Raw genomic sequence first — 10,041 nt, forward strand, 5'->3', positions numbered from 1 at the left:
AAGTTGTAGTTTTACTTTGGTTTTCCACATCTCAGACAGTCAGTTTACCACAGTTAGACAGAGGCCACAGGAATAAGTATGGTTTACCAAAATAAGTACATACTGGAACATATATTACAAAACAATATACATAATACAACATATTCTATATGGGTACACAAATACTTCAACCATTGCTACATAAGTATACATATACTGCAACATATACTACATAGGTATACATATACTACAACATTTACTACACAGGTATACATAAATACTATAACATATACTATATTGTTATTTTTCTACATGCGTAAATTCTGTGCAATATAGATAATAATCTGGGCAATATTCATACTTCTGTCAGTATTTCTGTTCATGAAAGAATCTGTGCAATGCTGTTATTTCTATATTTAGTACTTATTTTTACCAGAACTTTCTCAACTTTGGTCCTACGAGTTGTGTCAATTTGAATACCTGTATCATGGTTCCACATAGGATAGCATCACTAGAGCAGTTAAAAAAATCTGACTGTAAGGCTTCATAAAGTTGTAAAATAATACAGGAAGATAGATGACCAATTAAAAATCAGCGGAAACAGTTGCAGCAGTAACCAGGAGGTACAGACCTGGCAAATAGTACCACGAATCAGAGCTGCAGTGGTCGTCCATGCACATGTTATAGTACATGTATATCTATGTATGTAGGGGTTTGGTGGAAAACAAAGTTTCAAAATGTTGCATAACATCAACTTATACGGACGCCCTCCGAGAAAAAAAAAAAATAACATGCTTGCACAAAATTGCAAAATGAAGCTTTTTAAAATGAAAATGATGAATATTCTTCTCATTGCCAAGTAAAGTTGTTGGGCTTGCTGAGCTTGGGTTCTGGGATGTTTGTATGAACCTGGTCAGGACTAAGGTCAGCTAAGACACGATAAGCCTTTATTTATCCCACAGTGGGGAAATTTACAGTGTTACAGCAGCAAAGATAGTGCTGCTTCAGGAAATGTAGTACAAAATAAAAAAATATCCAAAATAAACCAAGATATACATAAGTACTAAATAGAAAGAACATTGTTGCACATGCCAGTGGTATTGCACAGACTCTTACATAATGGAATAAATGAAAATATTGACTACCACAGTGAACGCATAGTCCTGACAGTGACGTGAATATCTTTGGATGAACCAAAATACTGACTAAGAAGACATCTCCCAGTCTGCAAATAAATAAAATAATAAAATATCCCAGTTTTATAATGATCCAAAAAATACTGACAAAAATCACACAAGATGGTTTTTACACCTTTGGGGTAGAAAAGAGCAGCTACATAGAACTAAAGAAAGGCAGAACCTTAGGTGTCCTCCACAGCGATTAGGGCTGAGTCTGCCGTCAAATATACAAGTTCACATATAAAATAGTGAAGGAATCAAAGACTTGAATCTCAGCCATGCATTAAATTCCTTTTGTGGATTCTGTATTGATATTGATATAGTCACTCGAATTACTTTTTAATTTTACACCAGAGCAACCGTTAAATGTAGAAATGATCAGATCACTGCCAGGTGATAAACTTTTGAATCATTTGACCTTTAGATGATACTGCACATGGGCGTACTCACTCATTCTGCTGTACAAATCCCCTGTTTTAATTTTGTTATGGCAACAGTGTGGTTTGGCACATAAAAGGTCACTGAAGCCACTTTCATTTAAGTTTAGCCTCCTTTTATACCACCAACTCATAACATATGTTGCCTCATAGCAGTTCACTTAATGAGGATGAATTTTTAAAAAAGAGTGGAAAATGGATTATAATGGAGCCATTCTTGCAAGATTCTTAATTAAATCAGGAATAAACTTGAGCACAGGTGCTGTTTGTAAGTGATTTAACCAGTCTGGTCCCAATCCATCACCTCTCCAGCCAGTTATGTGGTTTAATGTTGCTAAATCTGCATTAAGATTTAAGAAGAAAAAGGATTTTCTCACTTCCCTCCTAATATTAGCAGCAGGAGAACCAGTGTTCCCAGGCAGAGCAGCTTTGTCAGCACTGTGCTGTAGGCTTTGTTCACAATGGAAACTATTTCCCTCTTCGCATAAATTCTCACATTTCCCTTTTGCTTCCTGTAAACCCTATATTCTAGACAAATGCTTCATTTCGTGGAATTCGGTGCATTTGAATTTTTAAAAAAAAGATGCTACAAGAGGACAACAGTTTCATTTTCTAAGTGCAAAAGGTTTTTGAATTATCTTTTTATTTGAGCCAGGAGATTGGACCTAGCACACAAAGTATATGAAACAAGCTCGAGACACTTAGCTTAGCATAAAGACTGGTCGTTTTTATGCTGTGTTTTTGTCCTTATGCATGAAAAAGACCAAATTACTGAGCTTCAGAGGTGCGGAGAGGAGGATTATTTTTCTGTAAAAACCAAACTAGCTGTTTCTCACCGTTTCTAGTCTTCATGCTAAGTTTACCACTTAAGGGGCCTCGTTTCCATACAGCTTTATTCGGTGTTCCATAATACAATACAGACTATGCTCTCTGGTGTCCATCTCAAGGAAATTAATTTCTTTACATTTGGATGAAAACTTCGCTGCAGAAGGTTTTACGGTCCACTTTTAAGGAGCATGCACATTTAGCATGACTGCAACAGAAGCTGCATCCACCAAACATGTATTTCACCGAAACAAGATGCTAAAAGAGAGGTGGGCAGTAATGGTCTTTGTAAAACACTCGATCAATGGGTAGTGGAAATACATTGCACAGGTCTGAGAAGCTAAAGAAAAATATCAGCAGGGTTTTGTTTTTTTTTTTTTTTTGGGTGGTTTTGATTAAAACTTGAAAAATTATTTTGAGCATTTTATTTTATTCATATTTTTATCTTAAACTGTTGAACTCTGAGTGCTGCAGATGATATATCTTTGACCGTTTTGTCAAAATATGCAGGTAAAAATGCAGGATGATGGTGTGAAAATGAAATCATTCTGCTAGTTTATAAAAATGTTTAAAGACACATGAACCATTATGCATTATGCACGTTTAACGGCTAGCATGTGATAAACTTGCTAATTTCTTTTTAATTACAAATTTCAAAGTTTGACCATCAACACAGTTGAGCAACAGAACAGCCTGTTAGCCAGTTAGCTGTTATTGCTTCTCGGCTCACTGTATGGTTTCTCTGAAATCCACTGCAATTGTTAGATATTAAATCCAAGGTGGAGTTTCACAAACGCATTCAAGTGGATAAAGGTTTAGATGGAAATGAATGAGTTCTGGTTGACTACAGGCCAAAAATTTGGAAGCAAGATGAGATTTGTAAACAAAAACTCATAGTTTCATTGATGTACTTTGCAACAAAATAAACATGATTATTATATAAAGAGTCACACCTCAGAATCCATTTTTACTATAATGATCCAGATTTGTATCTGTACTCTTGTTTCTATACTCAGCCGTTTCTTTCCAGTCATTTCAGTGTTAGTTATTGAGATATGGACACAGTTGAACATTAATGGGATTTTTGTATGTAAACTCTCAAAAGCCAAAGAGCTGAAGTGAATAATTCAAACTTTGATTTGTTTTTTACTTTTGCACTGAAGTTGTGACTCTTGTAAATCTACTCAACCCTAAAACTAAGCCCTTCTTTTCTTTGGTTAACATTTACCGTATTTTCGCGACCATAAGGCGCACCGTATTAAAAGGCGCAGTCTCAGTTCCGGGTGCTATTTCTGTATTTAACACATACATAAGGCGCACCGGATCATAGAGCGCGTGCAGGTAAAACATACCTGTACTAGCTTAAAACATGCATGCTAGCGTGTGTTTTAAAAAAGGTAGCGGAAGCAAAACTGAGTTGAGTTGTACTTTATTGAAGTATTTAGCAATGTTTTCACGTTGTTTTTTGATCAATCCTCATTCACAAATCCATCAAAGTCCTCATCTTCTGTATCCGAAATGAACAGCTGGGCTAGTTCTCCATGGAACACGCCAGGTTCCCGCTCGTCATTGTCAGAGTCAGTCTCGTTGCCGTGCGGCTCCTCAGAAATGATGCCGGCTTTTGCGAGAGCTCGAACAACAGTGCAAGCAGACACGTTAGCCCAAGCATCCGCAATCCATTCACAAATTGTGGCGTAACTCGCCCGGCGCTGCCTCCCAGTCTTAGTAAAACTGTGTTCGCCATCTGTCATCCATCGCTCCCACGCCGTTCGCAACTTCACTTTGAACGCCCTGTTTACACCGATGTCCAGCGGTTGGAGTTCCTTCGTCAAGCCTCCCGGAATGACAGCAAGCTCCGAGTTCATTTGCTGCACTTGGTTTTTCACAGCGGCTGTGAGATGGACGCGCATGGAGTCACAGATCAACAGGGACGGTGACGCCAAACCCATGTTGTTTTGCATAATGCAAATACCGGCACTATATACCAACTGGGGGCGTGTCTTTAGCGTCTTCTTTCACGCCCACACTTCCCCCTTTAACGTTCTCATGCTGTCCTCTGTTACGTCCGCCTTTTCTCTATATAAGCAGCGTGTCAGCAGGAAATGCTCACAGTCAGTCAAGCGGAGCTCATCAAAGTCACACAATAACATTTACAGATGTTGGAACTCGGTGCACACATAAGGCGCACCGTATTATAAGGCGCTCCGTCCATTTTGGAGAAAATTTAAGACTTTTAAGTACGCCTTATGGTCGCGAAAATACGATATTCAACATTTGTCTGTGTTACGGCCAGCGCCTCCTACCCTGTGTGTGTGTTTTAACTATATGTTGTGGCTATGCAAATAGAGCTGTGTGATCCCCGCTCCCTGGTTGGACCACGACGGCAGAGGCGTGGCTGCAACCAGGAGTCCTGTGATTGGTGCGGCGCTCACCAGGCTGACCAGCCGAAAACTGCCAACTCTTTTAAAAGAGTTAGCGCTTCAACTGAACGAGGCAGCTGACTTCCAGCGTGCCATTCTGTGTTTCTGTGTGGTTGAGGCAAGATTGTCTGTGTGGTTGGAATTGGGCTAGGATTAGTATTACAAACTGATACAGCAACATTTCATTACATTACAGGTAGTTTTCTTTTGTCTAGTTTTCACCAGGGTTAGGGGTCCTGGCTCCCATGTAGTTTTGTTTTGTGCCAGTTCCCAGGTAGTGAGCCTTTTTGTTTAACCTTTTCTTTTGTCCACAGTGGTTGTGTAGTAGTGTAGTGTTAAGTTCTCCTTATGAGAACTCTTCTTGTGTTTTGCTGTTTTCTTTAATTTGAGCAGCACCCACCAGCCCTCTTCCTTAGTTTTGCCTCATTTGTATAGTATTGTGCACATTTTTGTTCAAACTTTTCTGTAATAAATAATTTGATTTTTACCAACTAAAACTGTTTATGTTGCTTCCCCCCCCCCCCCCACCACCACCACCACCACCACCCACCACCCCACCCCACCCCCCCGAGCCGGGGTTGTAACAGTCTGATAACTTGAATGTATACCTAAGGGTAAATTGACGAAAATGGCACGTATCACTGAAAACAAAGTCTGATCTTGCAGCAAATACATCCCCAAACCCCTAGAATTCATACTGGTGTTTAAGAAAGGCATCATGAACAAAAACTTTAAGTTGCTTCCAAACGTTTGGCCTGTAGTGATGAGCTCTACATATTAGCGCTATTACTCGCCTACTGGGATCGAAGGTAATTTGATTTTAAACCCAAGGTCTACTTCTAATTGTCACATAATTTGATTTTGTTTGACATTTGATTGACTTAATTTATCTGCAGAAAACAGCAAGTTTTCAGGAGTTTACACATTGTTTTAATAAATAGTTTCAATATTTAACACACTGTTCTCATGTCTTTTCTCTGTCAGCATCTCTTTGGTTTTCTTTCTTTCTTTAAATGACATCTGGGGGGTAAATAGAGGTTAAATGAATTCTTTGGCAAGTGTTTTTGATGCATTTCTGTTGGAGCTGTTTTTGCTAATCATCTCAGCATGTGCATCAAAACAAAAGCTTTAAAATCTTTAAGGGGCGTTTCATCTTTGAGCTTTAACTGTGGAGACCGAGACAGACAAATAATTCAGTTTAATCTAATTCAGATGGTTTGAATGAGTCTCACATGACCACAAGCAGGTTTGTGCCTCGTCATGCTTGTTTCAGCATGTCCAAGTATCTAATTCATCTGTCACTGTCAAGACGTTGCTCAAGTATTTGTCGTGTAGCTTTCAGTTTTGTTTATCTCTCAGAGAGGAGGTGAGGATCTTAATTACAGGGAATGCCACTATAACTAGTTTATTGTTGTTGCTGATAAACTGAGCACATGTTCCCATCAGTTAGCCAGTTGCTTTCACTTTCGTTCTGACGAGGACAAGCGTTTTGTGTAACTCTCAGGCGTCTGCAGTGTTTATTAATGCTTTAATTAGTTCTGTGGTTTGTGTTTTCAGTCTTTACTACACTTTACCTTACATGCCTTTTTTAATCCACATTGAATTTCTTTTGCACTGCACTGCTGCGGTTTGTGGGGTTTCATGTAAAATATGTAAAAATATTGCTGCTTCCTCATACTGTGTGTGTGTGTGTGTGTGTGTGTGTGTGTGTGTGTGTGTGTGTGTGTGTGTGTGTGTGTGTGTGTGTGTGTGTGTGTGTGTGTGTGTGTGTGTGTGTGTGTGTGTGTGTGTGTGATTCAGAAGCAGCTGTTCGGCGTCGAGACCCCATCTGATGCAGAACTGACCGGTTGGAGGAAGTACTTTAACAGCTATACAGCGAAGGGTCGCCGAAATGTACAGGATGAAATACACACACACACACACACACACACACACACACACACACACACACACACACACACACACACACACACACACACACACACACACACACACACACACACACAGGTATACACTACTGGTCAAAAGTTTTAGAACACAATTTTTAAATTGGAAATTATGCATGTTAATGCCTCATTATACTCTGAAATGAAAGCAGAGAACAAATAAGCAAATTAAACTTTTTTAAAAAATCAATTTAGAAACCAAATGTATCCTAAACTTTTGATTCATCAAAGTAGCCACCTTTGGCAGATATAACAACTGAACACACTCGTGACATTCTTTCCACAATGGAAATCAAATATTCTTCAGAAAGTTCTCCCCAACTCTGTTGCAGAAGTTCCCATAAATGTGTGGCACTTATAGGTTGCTTTGCTTTCACTCTTCTGTCCAGTTCATCCCAAACCAGCTCCATGGAGTTTAAGTCTGGGAACTGTGCTGGACGCTCCATGTTTTCGAGCTTACCATCTTGTTCTTTTTTCCTAAGATCGTTCTGGCATAGCTTGGGCTTATGTTTTGGATCATTATCTTGCTGTAGGATGAAGCCGTGACCAGAGGGTACTGCATGGTGCTGCAGAATGCTGTAGTAGCCGTTTAGGTTCAGGGTTCCTCTCATTCTGTACAAGTCACCGACCCTGGATCCAGCATACAGCTCCAGACGTCACACTTCCTCCTCCATGATGTCACACACTGAGGAACCATCCTTTGGTCTACTCGACAGCATACAAAAATCCTGCGGGATGAACCAAGGATTTAAAATTTTGATTCATCAGCCCATAACACCTTCTTAATAATAATAATAATAATAATAATAATAATAATAATAATAATAATAATAATAATAATAATAATAATAATAATAATAATAATAATAATAATACATTTTATTTGTATAGCCTTTTCAGAACACTCAAAGACACTCCAGTCTTCAGTAGTCGATTGGCAGTGTTTCATGGACCAAGCATCATTTTCTCATTCGACTTGTCAAACCTTGAACTCCAAGTTTTCTCTCCACACTTGATACTGAGACTTCTTACTATGACCACTATGAAGCTGTGCTTGAAGCTGTTGTCCTGTGAGTTCCTATCACCAAGCTGCTGACTCTCAGAAACTTGTCTTCTGATTCTGTTGTGGCGTTAGGTCTTCCAGACCTCCTCCTGTCAAGAGTTTTCCCTAGTTTCTGAGCCTTTTGATGGTGAAGAAAACTGTACTCACTGATACCTTGACTATATTCGCAGTTTCTCTGTAGGAAAGACCTACATTTTGGTCTGTCTCTTCTATTGTTAATTGCCTTTTCTTCACCACTTTTCAAGCAACACACTACTTTCTGCAGTACAATACTGTTAAAAAAAAAAATGCTCTGGAGGGTCTGGTACCATGGTGTGTTCCAACTCTACTTTAATGCAGACAGAGGGGTCGTAAGTAATCAAGAAAAGTTGGGACACCTTTAGAATTTGGTAGCACCAACTTTCAAGGCTTGATCAACCTCCATTGCTGCAGAACAGCTTTAAATTGTTAACACATTTCTTGTTTCCTGAAAAAGGCCTTTTTGTATAATTCTGACATGTACATTATTTTTCAGTTTTAGGTAACCTTACTTTGTTTTAACCTCTGGCAGTTCAACACTTACCTTTGTACCATTTCAAGCTATTCATTGGAGTTGAACTACTTGAATTTCAACAGAAAAAAACTGTAAAAATTGGGGTGTTCTAAAATTTTGACCAGTAGTGTATATCCAGATGAAGCTTTGTACGGGTTTTGCATATGAAATCCTCACAGTCTTTCTCTTGCAGTATGTCTTGGCTACTTATGGGATCCTGGTGGTAACAGCAGCTGCCTTCTTGATGCACAGACAGAACAGAGAAGAAAAGCAGACGTCCACCTCCACGGCCTGAAAGATCAGCCTCTCAGTGACATTTATTCTCACTGGCAGTTATTTCTGATGTGAAGGAAACAGCACGACACCCTCCGGAGTGAGAAAGTTGTCAGCTCAGATTTGTTAATAAATGCTTTGTCTGTTCCTGTCTGATCATTATTTGGTGATATTATGAGGAGTTACGTTGGTTGCCATGGCATCACCGAGCATGCTGTCTGCAGTGGAACTGTTTCGCCACATGGCATCCATCTGCTGCTGAAGAAACCTCAGTTATTTTTATTTTACGTTCTGTATGCTCTCTACTCAGCTTGCACTATTTATGAAATATCATATCTGAGCTTGACATGTTGAAGTCTTTGTATGATTTGTTTTTTTAACTGTGACTCAGTAGAAACCCTGACTGGACATGAAAATAACGAGTTCCCTGGAATAGCAGCAGCACGCTTCTCACTAATTGCTAAAGGAGGCTAACTGCAGAATAATGAAACTGATCTCAGCACACAGTGCAAATATCTTACTGGAAGTTTCTCTGCATTACTGCATCAGGAAGGAATTAAGTGGATTTTTATCGTTTTTCTTTTCCTTGTAACTGCAGATAAGTGGGACCTGATGCAAATTAAAAACTAAAAACAAATTCTTTTAGCTTTTAAAACATGAGGATATGAATAAAGGAAAATGCTAGTCAGGCTACACCTCTGTTCTCAAAGCGTACATTAACAGTAATTGTTCACTGAGTAGATTAGACTAGATAGATACTTTATAAATTCACAGGTTCCAGCAGTATCTACACATGAAGGATAAGCTTGCAAAATACAATAAAAAGTTAAATGTGATCAATGTGGAACACTAGTAGGAGTAGAAATGTTACTGTACTGTTAATATATATAAATAAATATCTATATATATATATATATATGTTTTACGGTTATAAGATTTACAGTTATAAGACTGTTAATAAAGAATAATAAAGACTGTCTTTGGTCTATTACTGTTTTCTCAAATTCAAAGCATCCAAAAAAAATTTTTAAAAATGGTGTTATTGTTAATAAGCTTTTCTATATGCGTGTTTTTTGTGCAGCATTTTTTTTTTGGACAAAAAAACCCTAAAACATTATTTCAACTCAAAATCCTGAAATGCATTTTAATCACTTAATATTGTGCCTAGTATTCATACTGCGGACTGTGCAGCTGTACGTTATTAAGCTGTGAAATCACTAAAATGGTACAAATAAGTAAGGTTTACCACATACTACACACACACACACACACGCACGCACGCACGCACACAAATGCACACGCACACTGCCGGTAGATCACATGATTTAGGGGAAATTTGAGAGTAGAAAGCGAAAGTAAAGCTGTGAACACCTGAATACGTGGTTTTC

At 38.6% G+C, this 10,041-nt stretch overlaps 1 long non-coding RNA gene across 1 annotated transcript in view; it reads left to right on the forward strand.

The window, feature by feature from the left end:
- Positions 1-5,336, forward strand: part of LOC129348715 (uncharacterized) — a 7,180-nt gene extending 1,844 nt beyond the window's left edge. The window contains exon 3 of the long non-coding RNA XR_008601370.1: positions 4,766-5,336. This is a non-coding gene — a long non-coding RNA (uncharacterized LOC129348715). The remainder of the gene's footprint in view (positions 1-4,765) is intronic.
- The last annotated feature ends 4,705 nt before the right edge of the window (positions 5,337-10,041 follow it).

The sequence above is a fragment of the Amphiprion ocellaris genome, chromosome 4 (genome assembly GCF_022539595.1).
Source record: "Amphiprion ocellaris isolate individual 3 ecotype Okinawa chromosome 4, ASM2253959v1, whole genome shotgun sequence".
In the NCBI taxonomy this organism is placed as follows: domain Eukaryota; kingdom Metazoa; phylum Chordata; class Actinopteri; family Pomacentridae; genus Amphiprion; species Amphiprion ocellaris.